Raw genomic sequence first — 25,743 nt, 5'->3', positions numbered from 1 at the left:
TTTATAATCGATGACAGATTCGACGGATCGAGTAAAGATGGTGTACCTAGAGTTCTTGGATCATCCTCGAATAGATTCATGTCCCCCTGCGATTGAGCCGCGCTAGGTTGGCGACAATAAGGGTACCCTGGACGATAGTTTGTACCGGTTGCGGATGGCGGTTTCTCCGGGTAATTCGCGGCCTCGAAAGAAACGAGCAGCCCTTGCCGGAACGCATGTCCCGCGGTTGTTCGACCATTTGCTCGCGTCCCGTGTGGTCCGTCGATGTTCCCATTGTTTCTGGGCCCGGTCGACCGTATTCAAATTCGCTCGTTTCGATTGGGCGCCTCCTTCAACCCGAGCGACGAAGAGGGAAGGGGCAGGAGGGGGTGGCAGAGGGTACGGGGCAATCCCTCGTATTATGAGGAAGGGGTCTCGTGGAGGAGACGGAGGAACGGTAGTGTGTAAACGGTGTAACACCGCCAGGGTACCGAGAAGAAGGAGAGAGAGAGACGGAGCAGGGGAGACAACGACTGGAATAAAATATTCACAGCCACAGCCGGAGCGGAGCCTTAATTGCGATCAGACGCGATCTCGGATTCCAACGGCCGGTGGGCCCACGAACCGAAGCTAAGTCCCCCTGATCCACTCTCTCTCTTGGTCTCTCTTCCCGAAGGCACCCTTGCCCACCGTTCGGTTTCCCCTCCTCCTCCTCCACCTTCGGTCCTTCGTCGTCGCTTCCCGAGCCACCATGCACCGTGTTCCAACTCCTGTTTATCCTGTTACAATGAGATGTATCGACCTGTTCCTACCGTCTACGAGCCGCGTCCAGGGGGATTATTTAATTAGCTAGTCGAAGCCGTTTCGAGAGTTTAGCGTCGATGATGTTTCCTCGTCGTCTTCAGCAATAATGCCAAATAAATTCACCAACTTTCTCTAGGACTGTAGATAATTGTACAATGTTTCCTGATGTCAACGCCACTGGATGTATCCTGGAAGCGCGTAGAAAGAGCGACTTGCTCGCCATTTCCTGGTATCGCGAAATGCGAATCTTACATATATTTGCGCGACATAATTTGCCATAATGTCGAGTCGCTTTACTTGTTACCGTCAAGCATCGTACGAGCCTAATGGATTAAAGTAGTCGCGATGCGTTATTCAGGCATCAGTCATAGTAACTGGACGTTCCAGTATTTCGATTACAATGTATCATCTTGACGCTTCAAGATAAGAAGCGTGATGCGTGCCTCGATTCTCGTCGCGCTCCTTTTTGACTCACCTCGATACTCTACTCTAGAGATATACTTTCACCTTCGCTTGACAAAAATGCTCCCTGGGACGAGTTGATTTCGAATCAGCGACTGCGTCGACTGGTATCACCAGCGATTTGGAGAAGCAAGACTCACAATGTGCTTGGTACATACAATGTCTCGAGGGAATTGGGAACTTTTCTCGACATCGCAAGATCGTCGAGGTGCTCCTGACATTTTCTCTCTCTCTCTCTTCTTCTCTGTCGTAACTTATGCGTTGCGTCGAGCATTAATCAAGCAGCCCCGGCGGTGCACAAATTGGTCTCTCTCCTGCGAGAGAGACTCGTGTCTCGTGCACTTGGCTGTGCACTTAACCCGCACGAAATCTCTTCCGCATTTTACTGACGTACGCGCCGGGGTATCCACCGCCGCCCCCGGAGCCCGCGGGGGAGGAGGGGAGTCCGCGGATCCTGGGAATCTGGCATTTTTTTTTCTCCTCTTCTCCGTGTCCGCCCTCTCTGCTTTCTCGAGCTGGCGGATGTGAACGCGACGATAAGGCCCAAGCGTACGTGCGTGACTCTCTCGTAAGTCTCCCTCCTCCCCCTCGTCCGTCCTCGCCGTCCGGACCTCGCCGTCTTCCTTCTTCCTTCGCGTAAACCGTAGCTACAAGGATCGCGCATTGTTCCGCGCGATCTCCCGCGTACTTACACACGACGTATATTACATTGTTTCGCCGTCGGGAAGACTCGAGAGAGAGAGAGAGAGAGAGACCGGCAGCGTTTACCAGGGCGTAGGTTGCTTCCCCTTATCTCTATCGATCGTCGTCATATTTGAAAACGCAACCCCTAGAGAAATAATATCCAAGAGAAACCGTGTGAAATTTACGATATTCAAAATTATTTTTTTAAAAATCTAGGAGATGAAGGGATTCAGATCTTCAGAAAAATAATACAAGATTTATTTTTGACACCCCTTAACTTTATTTCCTAAATTCTACTGTATTAACGAAGGAAGAAAACTGATTTAAATACACAAAGGGCAATTGATAGCGAGGTCGTCGATAAGGTAATTTATTTCGCCAACCCCATGGGCTACCGTTACTTAAGAGCCGTTTCCAACGCGCGTCTAGATTCGAGGCGGCGAGATGTCTGAACTGTTGAGCATTCTTGGATTCCTATCTTAGGCCTGTCTGTTCCCGAGGTTAAGTTTGTCCGCTCAAATAAATCGCCGACATGATTCTCGGGCAAGTATCTCTTACGATGGACGAGAAAAAGTCGCTCTGCTCGAGTGAGCGTGAATAAGATATAATGTTTCCTTACGCTTCTTAATGGCTAGATTTTTAAGAATAAAGAGCTCCATCTCCGGCAATTTATGCGATACGTTAATATTCGTGACATGTGTTTGTGCCCGAGCGTTAATTTAATCAATCAAAATAATTCTCGAATTTAAATCGATGATTCTGGGAGTGATTCGAGCGAATTCGAGGCGGTCAACCTGAAAATTTACGAGTGTGCTGATTTTATTCTCGCCAGCTTGATAGTCGATAATGTTTCAGAGAGAATCGAGCAATTCAATTTACATATTTAGTTCGCATCTCATTAATGTAGATGTTACGCGTGCAACGAAAATTCCGATGACGTAACTCGCGCGATATTTACCGTGCGAGACGCGACGAGGAGCACCAGGCGAACCGTTAACCACGACGGAGGATGCTTTATGCTCCGACCTCGCTTCGCGAGGGCAAGTGCGATCTTTAGACGCATAACAACGCGGACGCACAGCAATGCGGGACGATTTCAAGAACGCAAGAAAGGAACGAGCCGCTCAAATTTTTTTTTCGAGATCGTTCAAAAATGTAATTAAATAAAATAGCCTCGTAAATATAAGAAATGGAAGTGGAAGAAGAAGAGGGATAAAGATTATCATTATTATATTTTTGGAAAAATATTATTCGGTCGATATATCATAATAAAATCACGCGACATAAAAATTAGAACAAGATGGAAGATTTCAAGATCGCAAGAAAGGAACGAGTCGCTCGAATTTTTTTTTCGAGGTCGTTCAAAAATGTAATTAAATAAAATAGCCTCGTAAATATAAGAAATGGAAGTGGAAGAAGAAGAAGGATGAAGATTATCGTTATTATACTTATTCCAAAAATATTATTCCGCCGATATATCATAATAAAATTACGCGACATGAAAATTAGAATAAGATGGAAGATTTCAAGATCGCAAGAAAGGAACGAGCCGCTCGAATTTTTTTTTCGAGGTCGTTCACAAATATAATTAAATAAAATAGCCTCGTAAATATAAGAAATGGAAGCGAAAGAAGAAGAAGGATGAAGATTATCGTTATATATATTATACTTTTTCCAAAAATATTATTCCGTCGATATATCATAATAAAATCAAGCGACATGAAAATCAGAACAAGTTGGAAGATTTCAAGATCGCAAGAAAGGAACGAGCCACTCAAATTTTTTTTTCGAGATCGTTCAAAAATGTAATTAAATAAAATAGCCTCGTAAATATAAGAAATGGAAGTGGAAGAAGAAGAAGGATGAAGATTATCGTTATTATATTTTTCCAAAAATATTCCGCCGATATATGTATCATAATAAAATTAAGCGACATGAAAATCAGAACAAGATGGAAGATTTCAAGATCGCAAGAAAGGAACGAGCCGCTAGAATTTTTTTTCGAGGTCGTTCAAAAATGTAATTAAATAAAACAGCCTCGTAAATATAAGAAATGGAAGCGGAAGAAGAAGAAGGATGAAAATTATCGTTATTACACTTTTTCCAAAAATATTATTCGGTCGATATAGCATAATAAAATCACGCGACATGAAAATTAGAACAAGATGGAAGATTTCAAGACCGCAAGAAAGGAACGAGCCGCTCGAATTTTTTTTTTCGAGGTCGTTCAAAAATGTAATTAAATAAAACAGCCTCGTAAATATCAGAAATGGAAGCGGAAGAAGAAGAAGGATGAGGATTATCCTTATTACACTTTTTCCAAAAATATTATTCGGTCGATATAGCATAATAAAATCACGCGACATGAAAATTAGAACAAGATGGAAGATTTCAAGACCGCAAGAAAGGAACGAGCCGCTCGAATTTTTTTTTTCGAGGTCGTTCAAAAATGTAATTAAATAAAACAGCCTCGTAAATATCAGAAATGGAAGCGGAAGAAGAAGAAGGATGAGGATTATCGTTATTACACTTTTTCCAAAAATATTATTCGGTCGATATAATAAAACCATGCGACATGGAAATTAAAACAAGATGGAAGCTCTTCTTCTTCGAAACGCACCTGAGATGATTACTCTTGGTCACCTTGGATCGCGACGGTCCCATGCTTCGTAAATTTCGTCCGCGTTACTTTTGCCCTTCTTCGCTTCTCGACTTGATTTTTTTTCTCTCGAAGCGAGAGTCTGGTACACAAGAGGACGAATGGTTACAACCGATGCGCGCGATGATTCATCCGCTTTGAGTCAGCTGTCGTACGTTGACCCATTTGTCTCGATGAGGAATCTGTTCACGAGGAAGAAGCGTCGATCGGGGTTGACAACGTCCTCGATACTCGATCTTCTATTGTGTTGGTTCGTAATTTTACCGATGTGAAACTCCGGCCCGAGGCGACCATGCAATCATACTCAAACCTAACTAAGCTAATGCAGCGAAAATATCTCGAAAACATATCATCTATGTTAATAAAAAAATATTATTAGATAAATAAAAAATAAATAAAATAAAAAAATAAATAAAATATATAATAATAAATAAAAAATAAATAAATAAAAAAATATTATTAGATAAATTGTGTATATTAAAAGAATTTAAAATTAAAAGAGAGACAGAGAGAGAGAGAATATTTATTAAATTTGAAACGCGTAGTTGGCTTTGATATCGTTCAATGAGAGATTCTTCACTGAAAGAAGCACCTTCGAAGACTTGCATTATGTTTCTCGACCTGTATTTCTCTAACGCCTTAGGTTTCAGAGGAGAGATTTCCGATGAACGCGATATTGAACGCAATATCCTGTTATGTACGAGAGGTGTTGAGGTTTCAAATAATTTACGCTCGTTCGGCCATAGTTGTAGTTATTATTTAATTTATAAATATAATATAAATATAATAATATAATATAATAATATAATATAATATAATATAAATATATAAATATAATATAATATAAATATAATATAAATATAATATAATATAAATATAATATAAATATAAAAGAGAGATAATTGACGCCTCCGGCGTCACTTCGCAGCGAGATTTTGCGCAGCGATTTCTTCCGGAAACCGTCATGCGAGATATGTAGACCGGAAGCTGACTTTTTATTCCCATTTTTTCAATTCTGAGCGCTAGGATAAATCTCGCAAATCTCATTGACCGCGAGAGTTCGAAAAGGAAAATGTCGTGCGCACTTTGTTGCGAAGTAACGGAACGTTGCTTATCTCGAAAATCTCGCGTCTTCTTTTTTTTTTCTTTATTCCTCTCCGTTAATTTTTTTTCCTCCTCAAATCCCGTTCCACGGCTGCTGCAATCGCGGACACGCTTCGGGACGAAAGATATGCGTGACGAGTGGAAGCGCCGAGGCGTCAGAGCCATCACAAAGAGGGGGATCACGATGTGATAAGGATCTCTCGTTCTCGCAGTGTGACCGGAATTACATATTATTTTCTCTGTGAAATAATGCGTGCGAGACCCGAGGAGGTTCTGGGAGAGTGTCATCCACGGCTCGCTGTACATTTCAATAAGGCTTGGGCAATTATGGCAACGAATTTTCGTAACAAACATTTCAGGACTCGGCCGGTGGTCGCCATCGACTATCATCGAGAGTTAATTGGTTAATTTGTTAAGTTATTAATTTTTTTTTCAATTGAACGTCTAGCTCGATACTTTAAGGAGAGTCTCAAATTTTTTTGGAAATTATCTCTCTTTAATTTATCATTTTTTCAAGAAAGGATTTTTTAAATCTCTTTGTGAAAAATTATCAAATGCCTATTTGAGATACAAAATTGAAGTACTCTTATATTAAATTTAATTCTTATATAAATTAAAATCTTATAATTTTAATTTTTATATAAATTAAATTTATTGTAATTCTCTAGAATCCATAAACATGAAAAAATAAAAGTTGAAAATAAGAACAAAATTTCGATTCGGAATATTTTTTCAATGCGACTAATATTCATTTTAGATTTGATTTGAGAAATATTTATACTACTTACTTTTAGATTATTTCGTGTAATTTATACACTTCCCGTGTGATTAACATTTATTTTTATTTTTAGAGACTTTTAAGAATTATTTATATACTTCCGTATAATGTATCATGTCATTTCTTATCTATATCACTGGAGGCTATTAAAATTTCATGATTTCCCTCGCATGTGTCCCTCTTGACGAGAGGTTTAAATGGCATAATTTCGTTTAATTTCGAGTATTCCTGTTTTTAAATAAACGAACTTGTCAACTGCTGTACAGATGATAGGTAAAAATCGACACGTGCGTACAAAAAAAATGAATTTGAATTCTACGAAGCCCTAATTACCAAATAATTGTCGTGTCGTTTCCTCGGTCGACGGATCGAAAAGAAAGTTGTCCGTGCATGAATTTCAATTCGTGATAGATCACGGTCGATGCCGATGACGCACAAAGTCCGTCCAACACGAGGTGAGTTTTTCCTTGATTTTCATTAGAGAGATAGCGCGCCTTCGCGGCGGCCATTTGTTCACGACTCGTCGGATCGAAATCTGTGATTATCCACGTACATCACGATACTGCACGTTCGTAATAATAGAGTCGCGTGCATAATGGGAAATAAAAAGCTCTAGCTATATCGAGCTGAAATTTTGCTTCTAATTTTCAATCGTATTTTCCTCGCGTTTATAAATTCTAGAGAATTTCGACGAGTTTAAATTGTATAGAAATTAAGTTTGTCTATTTTGTATATCAAAAAAATGGTAAATGAATTTATTTAGAGGAGCTTTTTTACTGAAATTATAAATTAAATAGTTTCAAAAAAATGATGTGATTGTTTGAAGTATTAAAAAATGTCAAATTAAAAATTGAAGTTGAAAGTAGGGGAAAAATTTCGATTCGAATCCGAAAAGAAATCTCCTCGAGAGTGTGTTTTGATTTAATGAAAATAAACCAATATAAAAATGCTTCGCTTCTTATAATAAAATTGACCACTTCTGATTCCTATAACGAATAAAATAATAATAATTAAAATAAGAAGAAATATACAAAGGTGGAAAACTACTTTGGATTATTTTTAGAATTCGCGATTAAAATCTAATTATAAAATTATATACCCTGATATGTATATTTTACATATATTTATTTTATTTCTTTAAAGATTTTTTGTTTTTCACCCAAGACCCTTAAAATAATAAACAAAATTCTGTCTCAAACTTCACCAAGTATAATTTGTCTAGATCGATGTTGATAAACTTGATAACAGTTCCTAATAAACGTGAAGTATGCTAGTGTCCTTGATTAGTATGATCGACATTCGTATCAAAATTTCATATTTTCCTCACGTTTATAAATTCTAGAGAATTTCGACGAGTTCAAATTGTATAGAAATTAAGTTTGTCTATTTTGTATATCAAATGGTGAACGAATTTATTTAGAGGAACTTTTTTACTGAAATTATAAATTAAATAGTTCCAAAAAAATGATGTGATTGTTTGAAGTATTAAAAATGTCAAATTAAAAATTAAAGTTGAAAGTAGGGGAAAAATTTCGATTCAAATCCGAAAAGAAATCTCCTCGAGAGTGTGTTTTGATTTAATGAAAATAAACCAATATAAAAATGCTTCGCTTCTTATAATAAAATCGGCCACTTCGGATCCCCATAACGAATAAAATAATAGTAATCAAAATAAGAAGAAATACGAAGCTGAAAAACTATTATACTTTGAATTATTTTTAGAATTCACGATTAAAATCTAATTATAAAATTATATATATCAGGGTATATTTATTTTCAGGGTTTATTTTACATATAATTATTTGCATATTTTACTTCTTTAAAGATTTTCTGTTTTCTACAAAGATAAAATAATAAACAAAATTCTGTCCCGAACTTTGTCGTCAAGTATAATTTGTCTAGATCGATGTTGATTGTCTGATGAACTTGATAACAGTTCCCAATAAACATAAGGTATGCGAGTGTCCTCGGTTAGTATGATCGACATTAGTTCGTATCGAAATTTCGTATTTTCCTCACGTTTATAAATTCTAGAGAATTTCGATGAGTTTAAATTGTATAGAAGTTAAGTTTGTCTATTTTGTATTATATATCAAAAAAATGGTAAACGAATTTATTTAGAAGAGTATTTTTTTACTGAAATTATAAATTAAATAGTTTCAAAAAAATGATGTGATTGTTTGAAGTATTAAAAAATGTCAAATTAAAAATTAAAGTTGAAAGTAGGGGAACAATTTCGATCTGTAAAGAAATCTCCTCGAGAGTGTGTTTTGATTTAATGAAAATAAACCAATATAAAAATGCTTCGCTTCTTATAATAAAATCGATCACTTCGGATTCTCATAACGAATAAAATAATAATAATCAAAAGAAATAAGAAGGAACATACAAATCTGAAAAACTACTTTGGATTATTTTTAGAATTCGTGATTAAAATCCAATTATAAAATTATATACCCTGATATATATATTTTACATACATTTATTCGCATATTTTACTTCTTTAAAGATTTTCTATTTTCTACAAAGATAAAATAATAAACAAAATTCTGTCCCGAACTTTGTCGTCAAGTATAATTTGTCTAGATCGATGTTGATCGTCTGATAAACTTGATAACAGTTCCCAATAAACATAAGGTATGCGAGTGTCCTCGGTTAGTATGATCGACATTAGTTCGTATCGAAACACCGGATCGTTTTATGAAGCGAGGGAGGCAGAGAGGGTGAGTTTCATGCGCTGCGTCGCGCGCGCGCGCGCGCGTATGTGTGTGTATGCGTGCGTATACATGTGTAACGCGAATCCTATAAAATAAAATAAAGGACATGCGGCGGTGTATAACGAGGGGGACGAGAGGGGGCGGTCAGTACCGTGCCGCTGAATAAAAAAATAGCCCCATTAATTCGTCGGCTTATGTCTCGCAGTCACACGTTCTCACAGCGAGGGCGTCACGCGACGCGTGTCACCTTTGTGTGCGTATACGTGTTACTCTTTTTACGTTCCTGACAAAAATTCGAGAATCATGCTACGTGAACGACATCGAACGAGCATTCACGGAAAGCCAACCGCACTGGATAAGCTTTCGAGAATATTTACGAGGCGTTTAGTCTCGTTTATTCCTTCCTTTCACGATGAAAAACTTGATACGTGCTCGAATTATACACTTGAAAACTTGAAATACACTTTTCCAAATGCAATCTTGAAGGCATGGGAAAATATGCTGCCTTATTTTATTTTATTTTATTAATACAACGTAAAATGTTTAATTATGTTCTATTTTAAATATTTGTCGTAAGTTCTGTTTTTATATTTATAGCGTTTACAATTTTTTTCTCTTTTTAAATTTAACAAGAAAAAATTCTAACATCCATAAGTCTTTCTACGATTAAATTGCATGTGATTCATAAACGTGAGAATCCGCGAATCTCCCATCAAAGATAAATATGATGACCACGTGCTTTGCCTGTCAAAAATAAAATAAAATCTCTCAGTGTTTTATCCCCAACAAAGGGAGAGGACAAAATAAAAGATGCCACCCACGATCCTAGTCGGAGCCGCCAGCCAATTTTATCGTAGATAGATTCGAGAATTATCAGGCGACCCCGTGAAAAATTGTCGCCGCTCGATGACATAATGCATATGCAGCTCGATGCATACTGATGGCATGTGCGCGTTTCCAAAAAGCCTCGAGAATCCTTGTACAAAATATAATCGTGTTCCTTCCTTCGTTATCTTACAACGACGTTTTTCACGTGATTTGTTTCGATTATGAATTATGGAAAAACGGTGCTTTATGGCTTGTGGCGTCTTGATGTTCTGGGGAATGTGACGCCTGTGAATTTTCCCATAAATCGTCAATCTTCTTCGAGTCCCATGCATAGGACGCCGAAGATGATTTCCTCGAAATTATGCTAATTACATTCTTGGAAACACGTGCTTCTGTGTCGGAACGTGTCGCGATGCAATCCTTAAACATGCGGAATTTTCGTCGCCGATGTTATCGGTTTCGCAAAAGGAATCGATAAACCGACAGCAGCGATTAAGCGAGACAAGATAATTCACTTTAAGGACTAGAATCGCGTATCGCACATTCTCGATTTCCTTTCGATTATCGATTGCAATTTATCGATGCGTTCAAGATACATATTCGCCTCTATATTTTCAATATAAGGGATAGTTTATTCCTTTTCATATATTCTGGTATCACTTGGTTGGTCCAAGAACTTTTGTTAAGATACGATCTAACTCGTTGACGCGCACCGATGTTCTTGAAATAATATACAGAATAATAAATTAGATTAATCTAGATCTCTCAAAACCGGCTGGTTCAAAAACTCCCGGAAGGAGCTTTTTCTATCGTGCTTATAATCTACGTAAGAAGATCATTTGTATGAAAAATTCAGAATCTCCTTTTTTTAACAAATATAATTTGAGGAATTACAAAACGTCATTTTAGCATTAATGCGATGTTTCGATTTAATATCACAAATTCAAAATGATATATGTATTTTCGTGCGATAAGATTTTATTTCAACAATTACGTAAATCTTGAAATCTCTTTAAAATTATAATTTCGAAAAATTCTATAAAATATAAAAATTAATATTAAAATGACGTTTTGATTCATAAATTTTAATATCACAAATTCGAAATAATGCGTGTATTTTCATGCGATGGGATTTTACTTTAACAATTATGTAACGTAATTCTTGAAATCTTTTAAAAAATTATAATTTCGAAAAATTCTATAAAATATAAAAATTAAAAACTCTATATTTCTACAATTCTATAAACTATAATTCCTCAAAATTACTCTTTAACAACATGTAGTAAAATTCTATCGCACAAGAATATGTATATCGTTTCCAAATTGAAGTGTGTCTCTCGCATTAATATTAAAATAATATTCTTATTTTGCAATTCTCGAGATAAAATATTTTGGTTTTATTTTTCATCTTAATTTTCTCATGTTTATGGATGCTAAACTATTTCAATAATTAATTTATATAAGAATTAAACTTTTAATTTATATAAGAATTTTTATATAATTATTTATATAATTTATTTTATATAAGAATTAAACTTTTTTATTGTTTAAGAATTAAATTAAATTTTGTATCTCAAATTAACAAATGAACAGTTAAAGTTTTTCGTCCAGAGATTTGAAAAAAAAATTTACAACAAAACTTCATTTTAAACAAGGCTTATTGTTAGTAATTTCTAAGGAGAGAGTGATTTGATAACTCACGAATTAAAACAGATCAAAGATGGAGATCGAAAGTAGGGGGAAAATTTCGAATCGCGTGTCTCTGCAAACTTTATATATACTTTATATAATATATATATAATAAATAACGTAGTAAAATCACGTTACGATAAACACGGCACCGAGTATGTTTGAAGGACGGGATAGAAACTCGCGACGGGCGGGCGACGTCATTTTCATGCGCGCTTCCATCCCGTCGAGGCGTGAAGACGTTACTCAAAATGTACAGCCATTAACTTGGCATCCTACGGAAACTGCCGTCCCTGAATTAACAAGTACTCGAATGTGCGCCCGTACATCACACGAGGTGTCACACGCCGCTTCAGGGAATCGTTTCCCTCGATCTCGGAAGCCGTTCACGAAGCGACCGTCTATTCGGGAGGGGCGCATGCGCGCGATTAACATTTTAAATATGCACGGTTCGTCAACGAAAGAGTATTCGATTCCCCCGAAAACGCACGTTATCACGAACACGAAGGTGTTGCGGATTTTGTCGTTCGTTTGTTAATTCTGAAAGCAGCGAGGTAGATTTATTTATGTTTTTATTTTTACGCAGGAGAAGATTAAGCGGTGTGTTACATTAATCAATATTTGATATTTGATATTAATTTAATCCTATTTTAATTCTTAATATTTTAAATTTATTATTTAGTATTGATTTCTAGTATTTTTATTTTAATATTTGATATTAATTTTTAATATTTTTAATATTTTTTGTATTTATTTTATTTTTATACAATATTTTATAGGTTAGATTAGGTAGTTTTTATTAACTTCATCTTAATTTTAATTCTTAATATTTTCAATTTATTATCTAGTATTGATTTCTAATATTTTTAATTTAATATTTGACATTAATTTTTAATAGTTTTTGTATTAATTTTATTTTTATACAATATTTTGTAGGTTAGGTTAGGTAGAATATGAATCGAATCATTTAGGTTAAGAATATTCGCACCCCTTTGTTATCAATATTATTTTCTTTAAATTAAATTAAATTAAATTAAATTTTTTTTAGATTTAATTTCTTTAAATATTATTTTCCTCAATATTATATTTCTTTCAGATATAAAATTGCGGCAATAATTAAGATCGCTCGCGATGGGCATCGGGGTTCATCCAATTGGACGAAAAACGTGGACACACGAGCACATGCGAATCGGCGGATAGTAAGGTAAATATTTTATTACGAATGTAACTTGACATTCGATTGTATCGCGCGATAATCGAGCTCGTTAACGAGTCATTAAGTCGACAATAAAAAAGTCCGGTTGACTGAATTATGCGACGGTAAAAATGGAGACGAGGAGCACATTTGTCCATGTAAATTAATACATTCGCGTAAATTAATAAATTTTGAGAGACAGATGTTCCTCCCGAAGAGAGAAACGTCAACGATCCCAATTTATTCGCCCGTGTACAAAATAGCGAAATTAATTCTGTTGAATATTAATTAAATCATCATAGATATACTTGTGATAAAACTAGTGACTTCTCTCTTCGCGATTAATTTCTTCCTTTTTCATGGAATTGAAAAGTAAGTTTATTCTATCTGGTTTCCTCTATCGCGCTTTACATTGCTGGATTTTTTATTATACGATGTAATTTGCATATTTACGTTAAACGTAAATAACATGCTCGTTTGTAACATTATTCTCTTTCTTTCTCATCTAGTTCGTTTATTATACACGCTACATTGCAAATTAAATTTGAAACAGCCGTGTGGGACTTTGATTACGACGGAGAATTTATATGAGAGAGCTCTCACGAGAATAGGCGGAGGTCGAGTTGTGCGAAATGAGTTCCGCGGATGCATGTATCTTCGATACGCAGAATTACATCCTTGCGTAGGACAGAAAATGAGCGAGGGAAAAAAGAGGGGGAGGGGGGAAGGGCAGGGGGTACAGAATCGATAATGGACTGTCACGGGTGCGTGCTCGTTAGGCTCTCCTTCGTGTTTCTTTGCAATCCGGTGCACGATAAGCGCGCGCCGAGGTGTGCGAACGTCAGAGGCGCGTTCGAATCAGCTGTGCGCGACGTAGAGGGCGCGCTCTCCCTCTCTCTCTCTCTCTCGGGGCAGCCTCGGGAGGGAAGGATCGCGGACGGACGAGAAGAGGATTCGAAAACGTCGCGAATAAAACAAAAGCGCGTTCGCAAAGCGAGAGCGTCGTCGACCGAGCGAACGAAGGCGGATACGCAACCTAACCTAACCTAACAACCTAACCCAACCCGATACCTGCGAGCGCGCGCGCGCGCGCGCACGCTCACCCACACAACGTCGGGCGCGATACCTAGGCATCGGGAACACGAAGGAAAGGTTGCGTAAAAGGGTTTCGAGCCAGATACACACGCGACGAGCGGAGAAGGAGGCGACCGACACGCGATGTAGCGTGTACGCGGCGCGGCGCGCGCCCATTGGTCGGCCATTGGCCGGGGCGTCCATGGCAGCGCGTCTCCCATTGGATCCCGCGCCGTTTTAACAAGGCTCTCTTCGCCACAGACGAAATAATAAACCGCCGTTTGTGCGCTCGCGACAGAGCCTTCTCCCAGGTATGTTTATTTCTCTCTAATCCTCTCCTTCCCTCCCCCCTTCCTCCTCCCCCCTCCCTCGGCGCGCGGTTCTTCGCGCTACTCTTTCGCCTCCCACCCCCTCTTTCTTCTTATTCAGCGGCTAATGATAAAGTGCATTAAAATACGTGCGAATTTGAAGAGCATTGTCGGCGAAGACGTGCCTGCGACACGTACGCGCGAGCCAATAGACGCGATTGGCTACCACGTGATTCGAAAATGGAAGTACAGTTTATTTAATGCTCATTAACACAGTAAAGACCGATGATGTAATATACTACCATAGTGCTACGCAGGCGATATTACGTCAACGGACTTTCATGTGTCAAGAATATTTATACAGCGAGTGGGAATAAAGCGGGAAGTTTGCGGACTTGAAGCCCGAGCCATGATATTTATTCAATTCATAAATTAATTAAATTGGCGCGTTTTTTAAAGAGGATACAGAGAGAAAAAAAGATTCGCTACAATCCAAAGTTTCTCGAGACAAAATAATTTCTTTCTTCAAGTTTGCGTGGCTCCGAAACAAATGTCGCACCCTGTAGAATATTGTAATGAATTCGCGAATAATCGCCTCCGACTGATTCTCCATTTCTCCGCGAAATCGAATTGCTTTTTACAACAAAAGCGAAGCGGAACTTTGGAGTGTACTCGTTTTCGGGAAGGGTTAAGTTAAAGAGAAAGAGAGAGAGAGAGACATTCTCTCGTTCGAGGCGGCGTATTTTCGGGCAAGATTCCAAATGAGTTTTCCCGACACTCACTTATATACGCGCGGAACTGGTTCTTGTCTGCTCGCTAAATCGCGTGCCTGCACTTTAATAGGTTCTCTCTCGGCGGAGTTGCATGGAAAGTTGTTTGAAAAAAGAAGCACGGCCCGCGCGCTGCGCACATCGGGAGTAAAACACACGGTATAATTGAACGAGTCCCTCCCCCCGTCCCTTCGTTCCTCCCCCGTGGCATTTACATACTTTCGCATTAATCAGACTTCAGATCTGGTATCTATCTCGTCGATCGAGGGCGCAAATTATCCTAGATCCTTCTGACGACTCGTATTTGCGTAATCCCTCGATGGGTGTCTTTTGCAAATTCCATCGCGAGACGCGGAATCTTCCTCGTGCAGATTCCAGTGATCTGAATCTTTCAATTCTTCGCGATTCTACAAGAAAAAATTTAGAATTATTAGTCTGGAATTTAACAACTTGTATAGAATTGTCATTTTTCATGAATTACACTATGTTTTTAAATTATGTTTGGTATGCAGTCGTGAACTGCGAAAAATTTAGTGTTATTTCTAGGATGTATACTTCTTGGAAAACCTGAAATTCTCAGGGAATTCTTATTTTGTTTTATCCTGAAAATCAAGGGATTTTCATAGAATTTTATTGGGACTCAAAGAATTTTGTGAAAATTGCTTCTTTGATAATTTTTAAATTTAGTCTTATTTCTAGGATGTATACTTCTTGGAAAACCTGAAATTCTCAGGGAATTCTTATTTTGTTTTATCCTGAAAATCAAGGGATTTTCATAGAATTTTATTGGGACTCAAAGAATTTTGTGAAAATTGCTTCTTTGATAATTTTTAAATTTAGTCTTATTTCTAGGATGTATACTCCTTGGAAAACCTGAAATTCTCAGGGAATTCTCATTTTGTTTTATCCTGAAAAATCAAGGGATTTTTATAGAATTTTATTGAGACTCAGGATTTTTAAAAATTGCTTCTTTGATAATTTTTTAAATATTATAAGTGATCAGCAATCTGTTATTTGGTGCTGCTATTGAAACCTAATCAGCACTAACATATATATTATATATTATTCAATATGTTCAATATAAATATTTATTTAAAAAAATACATTTAATAAAAAATATGAAATTCTTTAGATTTAAAATATATTAAAATATGTTTTATTTATGTTAAAGCATAAAGTTCACGCGCAATAAATAAATTTATTTTCAAATTATCTTTTTATACAAAAATACTTTAATTTTACCTGGAATTTTGAGCAAAAATATCTGAAAAATCATGAAATTCTCAGAGAATTTATTTCCAAGATTCGAGTATACATCCTGTATTCTTTATTTTTTCCTCTCCAAGAATTTTCCCTAGGAAAATAAAATTCTTACCGGAAGTAAATTTAATCGCACACAATTTATCGTCCTTTTGCTCGGTTATAAATGCTGTATCAAAACTATAAGAGCGATAGATTTGCGAGAGAGAGAAACAGAGCATCGAAGAAGTACGTTCTGCAAATTCATAACTTATCGTCCTTCAAACGCGAGATATGACAAGGATATTCATATAATAAAATTTACAGATTATTCCGACATTAAGTAAATGACACGGGAACCGCATAAATCTCGATTTAACGAATCTAACTGGATTTATACACCATATAAAAACTTTCCCAGCTCTTTATAACTTCATAGGTATATAAAGTTTATCCCTTTGTCATGTCCCGGAGTGTTTACGATGGATGAAAATCGATTGTTTCGCCATTTATTTTCTACCTGTTGTATTATTCTCTTTTCTTTCTTTCTAATAATAATTCGATTTCTCTTCTTTTCGAGTTCCATTAAAGAATCAAAACTATATTAAATTATTAGAATGCAATATTAAATATATTTGTCACTTCTCGATACGATTTTTCATTTTTTTTTCTATGAGAACTTTAAGACTGAATTTACAATCTGACAAGCTAAAGTCGCAGGAATGAGACGCCATTTCGCGACGAGATGTTTCTCCAATTTTTTTCACAATAAATAGCCACGCGATAACTCACGAGAGGCTTGCCATAATTTCACGCGTTTAACATCAAGGCCCAGATCTAACGACACACTTCCGAATGTCTCCGATACCGTCTGAAGGATATTATTTTCGGCGGGGCCACGAAATTTCGGTCCTCAGAAAGCCGGCCGATTGTAAACAAGGGCTAATCAGCTCGACACGAGCCGTTAAGATTAGGGAGGGACAAGCCAACGGGATTCGGTATGCAGCGTGGATCACGTTTTTAAGGAGGTATCTTCCGAGAAATAAAGGAAGAGAGAGAGAGACTCGAACAAGACTACGGAAGATGAAGAGAGATAAAAAGAGAGAGCGATAGAGGGAGAGAAAAAAAAATGTCCAGGCGTGTGTGGTTTTACGCGGCTCGTGTGTCCGCTTGTTCGAAATAAAAGCGGACGCCCGTGGAATTTCCGTCAACTAGCCCCTCCGCTTTTTTAACGTCGCCTCTCGAACCGGTCGGGAAATTATAATTCGTCCGATCGCAGATTGGCTCTGTAGATCCTCGGGACGAGATGCGATACTCCTCGCGACTCTCGTCTTACATCATCCCTCAAAATTCTTCCATCGTTCCGTCGCGGATTCGTAAATTCCGTCAGAAATTTTTGCGGCTTCAACACGCATTAATAATGCACAGGGAAAGGTGAAATTAATCAGCTGTCATTTTTAAACGTATCCAGAGAAAGTAAAATATTTTCTTATAGAGGATTTTTAGCAATTTTATTTATTTATATGGAAAGACAATCAGACATTTTTATTATTTAATAAAAAAATATCAATGTCTTTTTGATATAGTATATTTTCAAATTTCTTTCGAAAACTGTAAAAAACTTTATGTAATATTTTTTTTATCACGCCATTCATCACGAAAGAGATTTGATATTTAAATTCTGGTCGTCCAAGATATTTTTGAAAATTCTTATATCATTAAGAGATTTTTTCGTCGATTCTTTTATAAAAGTTTATTAAATAAGTATCTTCCAGTATTTTTATTTATATGTAAATAAAATTGTGCTAGATGTCTTTTATTAGAAGATATTTTATTTTCTCTATTCTTTATATACATTTCAAAATAAGAGCTGATTAATTTCAGTCTTCCCTAGGAACCTTATATTTTGGAATTGTATTTTAAATAGAAAGAGAAGCAACACTATACAAATAATATTGTTTTTATCTATTACGACAAATATTGCTTGACTCTATTGAATTATTTCGATCAGATTTTTGTATTATTAAAGAAATAATAATTTTTATATAATAATTAAATGATAATTTTTATATAATGTATAATATTTTATATAATATTTTATATAATATTTAAATAATAATTTTTTTATATTAAAAAAATAATAATTTTCTATGACATTTTATTTAACGATGTAATAGATTAACACAATATGATCTTTATTTCTACACATTAAAAAAATATCTATAATATTGTTCAAGATTGCAAATTTTTAAACATTTATTATATTAAATTAGTTGTCTTGAGAGGAAGCTTATACATCCTTTTTTTCGAATATTATTGATCAATTGACAATCTCGATAATATTTTATACTAAATCGCGTTGCGGAGTGACTTTGTTGGTTTGGTTTCGAAAGCGGGCAAGACATTTCGGTGCGCGGCGCTGTCGAAAATGAAAAATCGTCCGCTTAATGGGCAATATAATAATTAACCGTTTGACCCACGCCCTATCTAACGGGAGTAGAAGGAGGAGATGGAACAAGGAGGCAGGGACCTCGTCTCTCTCGTCCGGACCTTACCTCACTTAGCAGCGATTTGATGCATTTAAAGCGGACCCACCTGGTGAGCGCCGCTTCATTTTTCCCAAACTCCATTAGCCGCCCGTACAATTATCTCTCTCGCCTCTCCCGCTCCCCGCGGCTCCCGCCCACGATCTTTCTCCTTCTCTCTCCCTCTCTCTCCGTCCGGGCTATTGTATCGGAACCCAAGGATTTACACCGTGATGAGCAGCATGACGAGAGAAATGCAAATATCGGCCGAAATTTCACGCGGCATTCCAGCCCGAAAACGTTCCTTTGTGTCGGCTCATCTGATAATGTCGCGTTTCTGATTGAATGGATCGTTCATATTTATATTAATTCTCGCGCGTGTCACCTTTTCCACGCGGAAGGAGAGAAGACCGGTTCCCCCCTCATCGATAATTGATGTACATTATAATCAGCTGCGCTCGAGGTGTATAATTTTGCGTCATTTTTACGGAATTTGTGAAATTACAGATATTTGTCTCCGATTAAATCGCACTCTCGACGATTGAGAGCGAGGGGAAGGAGAATCCTCGACCTTGGAGCCCGAGTTTCCGGCAGCTTTCATCCATTACGAGACGGCCCACGCAGCTCGAGAGAGAGAGAGAAGGAGGGATGTTCGATCGACGTATCTCTTCGGCGCGAGGTATGTATTATATTAGCATAAACCTAATATGCCACGCGAGGGGCACAATGCGTTATTAGAGGAGGCCGTGGAACGGGCCCCGTAGATCCTACGATACGATACGTCACAGGCCGCGTATATGCTCTACTTAACATAATATAATTGACCACACGCAGTCCAATGGATTTTGCATAGTAAACAAAACGTATTGTTCCGCCACGGACGTTCGAGGATTATCCTCCCGCGTCTCGCGAAATAATGAGGTTTTTTTTTCCTTTTACTTTAATCGCAAGATGACAATGCAGGAAATTATTATATGCATTATTCAAATCTCGAGCACCTCGAACCTGAAGAGCCCTCGTTTGCATCTTGACTCTCGGACGCTTCCGCTTAAGATACCGTGTGTCGAAATTTTGTGTTTCTATTTTCAATCTCAATTTTCTTACGTTTATGAATTCTACAGGATTTTGATTAGTGTAATTTATATAAAAATGGACCTTCTATTTTGTATCTTAAATAATATAAATAGTATCTTAAATTATAAGCAATGGATAGTTTTTCATTTGGAGATTTTTAAAGAGGAGCTTTCAGCAAAATTAAATAATTAGATAGTAGATTAAATAATTTCAAAAGTAGATGTTAGATTGAAAATAGATAAAAAAAATTTTAACTCTGTTATATTTCCTTATTGTGGATATCAATTTTGTTTAATAGGATTAAGGAATTGTTTAGTAGGATTATAAGGAATATTATTAATCAAAATTGTCATAACAACAGAATTTTCTAATAAGTTTAAGGAGTATTATTAATCAATTTTGTGGATTAAATATTTTCATGGGTTTTTAATACAATATTAATATTAATACATTATTTTTTAATACAATATTAATATTAATGCATAATTGATATAAAATGGATCTTCTATTTTGTATCTTAAATAGGCAATAGATAGTTTCTCATTTGAAGGTTTTTAAAGAGGAACTTTTAGCAAAATTGTAGATTAAATAATTTCAAAAGTAGATGTTAGATTGAAAATAGATAAAAAAAAATTTTAACTCTGTTATATTTCCTTATTGTGGATATCAATTTTGTTTAATAGAATTAGGAATTGTTTAGGATTATAAGGAATATTATTAATCAAAATTATCGTAAACAGAATTTTAGGTTTAAGGAATATTATTAATCAATTTTGTGAATTAAATATTTTCATGGGTTTTTAATACAATATTAATATTAATACATTATTTTTTAATACAATATTAATATTAATACATTATTTTTTAATACAATATTAATATTAATACATTATTTTTTAATACAATATTAATATTAATACATAATTGATATAAAATGGATCTTCTATTTTGTATCTTAAATAGGCAATAGATAGTTTCTCATTTGAAGGTTTTTAAAGAGGAGCTTTCAACAAAATTGTAGATTAAATAATTTCAAAAGTAGATGTTAGATTGAAAATAGATAAAAAAATTTTAACTCTGTTATATTTCTTTATTGTGGATACCAATTTTGTTTAATAGGATGAAGGAATTGTTTAGTAGGATTATAAGGAATATTATTAATCAAAATTATCGTAAACAGGATTTTAGGAGTATTATTAATCAATTAGATTTAAGGAGTATTATTAATCAATTTTGTGAATTAAATATTTTTATGGATTTTTAATATATTAATACAATATAAATGTGAATATAATTATATACGCGAATGTCGATCAAAAAATGAAATTTATATTATTCGATTCTTATCGATCAAATTCATACAAGTTTCAAAAAGTTCAAACTGAAATTTTCCTGTTATTTTTAATTTCACGTTTGTGAATTTAAGAGGATGTCGCATAAAATAATTAATTAATTTGTACAAAATGTATAAAAATTCGCTCTTCTTTACTTTCTCTAAAGAGGCAGTAAAAGAATTATAGTTTCCTTGGAGCTTTAAAAGAAGAATATTTTTTCGGCGAAATTATATCCTTTAAATAGTTTTAAAGGAAGATGATCTGACTGGATGCTCAAGGCATCGAAGTAGAATATCTTAGATCGAAAATCAAGATCGAAAGTAGGAGAGAAATACCTTGGGGCGAAAATATGGTGAAAGTTTGCGCGGGTCAGGCACGGCTGGGGCGAGTTTGACAGAAAGCGCGGGAGGCATCCGCGCTAAAGTGGCGAGTCCGTTAAAGAGCGCAAAAAACGGCGATTCCGCAAGCGGCAACGGAAAGGAAAGAGTGTCGGGAATGATAATGAGAGATGGTTGCAGCGCGATAATCGCCGTCGAAGTCTCTCTCTCTCGGTCGCGAGCCTACGCGTCTCGTCTTTGAACGTATGTACGGCATCGGGAGTGAGTTTCTTGATTTTTTTTTCTCTTTTCTTTTTTTTTTCGACGCTTCTTCTCACCGACGAGTCCGCTGCCGGACCCCCCGGTGCGTTAACGGAACCCGATCGCGAGGAAGGGAGGACGATCGTCCTTCGTGCGTAGTCCACGCATGCATACGTCGTACCTGGACATTCCATTATCGGGCTCTTGCCAGCCCCGATCGGTGATCTCCATCGATCCTCCTCGTCTCGCCCTTTCTGGTATGCCAACTCGAAAATCCGTAGACCAGTCGCTTGAATTTTTCGAGATTAATAATTATCCTTCGGTGGAGTCTAAATTTATTTCGACTTTACTGGAAAGAGAGACAAGGATCACAATCGCGAATTTAATGTAGGCTTTATTTACGCGTCTTTTCTTCCGCTCGGAAACCATAGTCGACGCGGTGCAAATCGAGAAAAAAAATGCCACGTATTCCCGACAGGACGAGCAAAAAGAGAAATTGAGAGGGAGAGAGATGGAGGTCTCGAGGGGGAGACGCGGGAGGTAGAAATGTGGCCCGGTATGGTCGTGTCCTTAATTGACAGGCCGTGGTCCCGTGTCCTTCGGGCAGGACGTGGCAGGGCCTCGTTAGCGTGGTTGGGCCCCGCGAAAGAGCGGGACAGCCACCAGCGCGATGGCAGTCGGGATGCCATCAGGTATCTACCGAAGGGGTTTCGAGATGAGGAAGGGGGGGAGGGGGAGAAAGGACGTTTCTAAATTAGTCGGGACACATTATCCTCGATAACGCGCTACCACCGGCCGCGAATCGATCGTCGCATACGCGGAATCGAATCCGCGACCTAATCGCCGTAAATTCAATTACGACTCCCTTCGGGCTTCCTCGACTTCCTCGAACCGTTGTCTGACAAGTGCGCTGGCGTCACGAGGGTCGGATTAGGAGATTTAGGGACAAGGGACAGATTTATGTTTAAGTGTGTCGTCATCGATGAGCGTTGGACAAGACGCAAATCGATTTTTATACGAGATTAAAGTACTCTTTTCCACCTTGAATTGTGAAAATTAATTGTGGAATCAAAACTAATATCGATAGTATTTTCGTATTTATAAAATTTATACCTTTGTTAATTAATTTTTTCTAAAGTTTGCGAATATTTGATATATGGAATAACTTTGATCTCTGATATTTAAAGAAACGTGTCAAATCTTTGCGATTATTCAATTTTGCGCGAATAATATTATATTATTATTTATCATGATAACTATTGTGGAATCTAGAGAAAGTGTTATATAAAATTCTCCCATTTATTTATATGAAATTTTCTCATTTATCCACAAATCCATATTTATAAAAATGTATGTATTTTTTTTTAAACACACAAAAATTAATTTTATTATATATTATTCTTTTTTATTATATAATTTGGTTATTTCTCATTTTAACATGTATCAATCGTAACATGATTTTCAAATAATATAAAATCATTCAAATATTAATATATTATATAAATTTATTTAAATATTAATATAATTATAAATATAAATTTAGTCAAATTAATTCAAATTTAATCAAATTAATAAATATAAATTTATTCAAATATTAATATATTATATAAATTTATTTTTATATATTCGATCATCATAATTCGTTTTATAATTGAACTTGTATATTAGTCTATTTATAGATAAATGAATAAGTATTTTTCTGTTGCAATTCTACCTGATGTCATCAAAATGATTACTGCTACTTAAATTGACATTAAAAATCCTAAAATAATAATCGAATTAATCCTCACTAATGTATATATAATATATATTTTATCTATTTATTTATCATTCATGAATCACAAAATACGATATGACTAAAATAGATACGACATAATTTACATCTTTATCTTGTTTACTCTCGATACACAAAAAAAAGTACATAAAATTATATTAAAATAATAAGTGTGAAAATCATACAATAAATAACAGAAATGTAAATAACAATAAATAATAATAATAGAAATATACATATGCATATTATATATTATATTTTCATTATTTGTTGTATAATGTTATACTTATTATTTATATAATTCTGTAACATTTTTTTGCAGCATAATCACTCAAATATGATTCATATAATACTAAAGATGAACTGTAAATGATGTCTAATCAATTTCACAACATTTTCATTATCGTTTAGATCTCGTTACATCTCGTTTCGCATCTGATAATTTCCTCGCTATTCGTGATACACGTTTCTCTATCTTTAAAATAAAACGTGCTAATTTCCGCCATCGTTCAGCGACCCCACGATACGCGAGCGATTTTACAAGTCGACGAAGAGAGAGAGAAGCAGCGACGGGAAGGAAGGGTGGTTCGGTTATCGCATCCATTGAAAATCCGGGACATTGAAAAATCGCGACCCCGACTCGCGGAAATGCACGAAACATCGCAAACAAGGACGGGCTCATCGGCTCGAGAATTAAAGCCGGAGCGAGGTAATTAAGCGGTGCAGGGCGAATAATGAACCGCTTTTAGCGCTTAGCGTTAAGGAGCCGGATGGCATCGCGAAGGTGGTCGTTTCCTCTTAATTCGCGATACGCGAATGCGATACATTCGCGATTCTTACGTATCAGACTCCACATATTTATATCGTGGCGTCGGAGCGTTTTATGAAACGCAAACGTAGGAGGCTCGCACATCGCAATCTCGCGATTAGGCGCTCGGCGGAGACTAATTACCGGTCGATTATCGAATCAGCACCTGCTCGCCCGAAGGTCAATGACACCGACGATTCCCAGACGAATACAAGTCTCTCCAAAGGAAGCCTTTTGATTTGAATTACTGGCGATCCCGGAAATTTTTCTCCTCTCAAGCTCAATTTTCAATTTGTCATTTACTTTGATATTTCCAGATTTTGACAGTCAGATCGATTTCTTTTGAAATTTTATTTAATCTACAATTTTGTCGAAAATTCCTCTTTTAAAGATACGAGAGGTAATATATATTATTCATACATATATCTATACATTCTGTTAAGTTCAATTAATGAAAATGTCACTAATTAAGGCAGTGACAATTTATCATTTATTATGATATCTTTAGATCTTAATAATCAGATCAATTTCTCTTGAAATTATTTAATCTATAGTTTTATCGAAAGCTCCTCTTTTAAAGACACGAGGTATAATATATATTATTCATACATGTACCTCTATAATCTCTTAAATTGAATCAGCGAAAATGTCACTAATTAAAACAATTCATCATCTATCATGATTCTTTGAGATTTTCACAGTTGGCTCAATTCCTTTCGAAATTATTCAATTTCGTCGAAATTTTCCTCTTTTAAAGACACGAGATGTAATATATATTATTCAACATATATCTATACATTCTGTTAAATTGAATTGATGAAAATGTCATTAATTAAAGCGGTGATAATTCATCATTTATTATGATATCTTTAGATCTTAATAGTCAGATCAATTTCTCTTGAAATTATTTAATCTATAGTTTTATCGAAAGCTCCTCTTTTAAAGACATGATAATATATATTAGTCATGCATGTATCTTTATACTCTCTTAAATTGAGTCAACGAAAATGTCACTAATTAAAGCAGTGACACAATTCAATTTGTCATCATGATATCTTCAGATTTTAATTTCTTTTAAAATTACTTAAGCTACAGTTTTGTCGAAAGCTCCTCTTTAAAAAAAACGAAATGTAATATATATTATTCGTACATGTATTCTATAAAATTGAATCAGTGAAAATGTCACTAATTTAAACAATTCATCATCTATTATAATTCTTTGAGATTTTCACAGTTGGCTCAATTCCTTTCGAAATTATTCAATTTTGTCGAAATTCTCCTCAGTGAAAATATCATTAATTAAAGCAGTGATAACTCAATCTGTCATCTATTGTAATATTTTCAGATTTTATTAACAATC

The 25,743-nt window shown here is 35.8% G+C and overlaps 2 long non-coding RNA genes across 4 annotated transcripts in view; one reads left to right on the top strand and one right to left on the bottom strand.

Annotated features, from left to right (window-relative positions):
- The window catches only part of LOC145965460 (uncharacterized), a 142,786-nt gene that overhangs the window by 43,726 nt on the left and 73,317 nt on the right, over nucleotides 1–25,743 (top strand). For both annotated transcript variants that reach the window (XR_014436718.1, XR_014436719.1), the window contains exons 4-5: nucleotides 12,801–12,908; nucleotides 19,323–19,494. This is a non-coding gene — a long non-coding RNA (uncharacterized LOC145965460). The remainder of the gene's footprint in view (nucleotides 1–12,800; nucleotides 12,909–19,322; nucleotides 19,495–25,743) is intronic.
- LOC145965659 (uncharacterized) lies at nucleotides 15,233–19,077 on the bottom strand. Of its 2 annotated transcripts, none has more exons than XR_014436773.1 (2): nucleotides 18,846–19,077; nucleotides 15,233–15,458 (listed from the first exon to the last, which is right to left on the bottom strand). It is a non-coding gene; the product is annotated as an uncharacterized LOC145965659 (long non-coding RNA). The 2 variants fall into 2 exon arrangements; XR_014436774.1 differs by having other exon boundaries at nucleotides 18,886–19,077.

The sequence above is a fragment of the Camponotus vicinus genome, unplaced genomic scaffold, assembly GCF_025532165.1.
Source record: "Camponotus vicinus isolate PSW18456_S1 unplaced genomic scaffold, iyCamVici1.0 SCAF_14, whole genome shotgun sequence".
Lineage (NCBI taxonomy): Eukaryota > Metazoa > Arthropoda > Insecta > Hymenoptera > Formicidae > Camponotus > Camponotus vicinus.
This window is presented reverse-complemented; position numbering and strand designations above follow the sequence as displayed.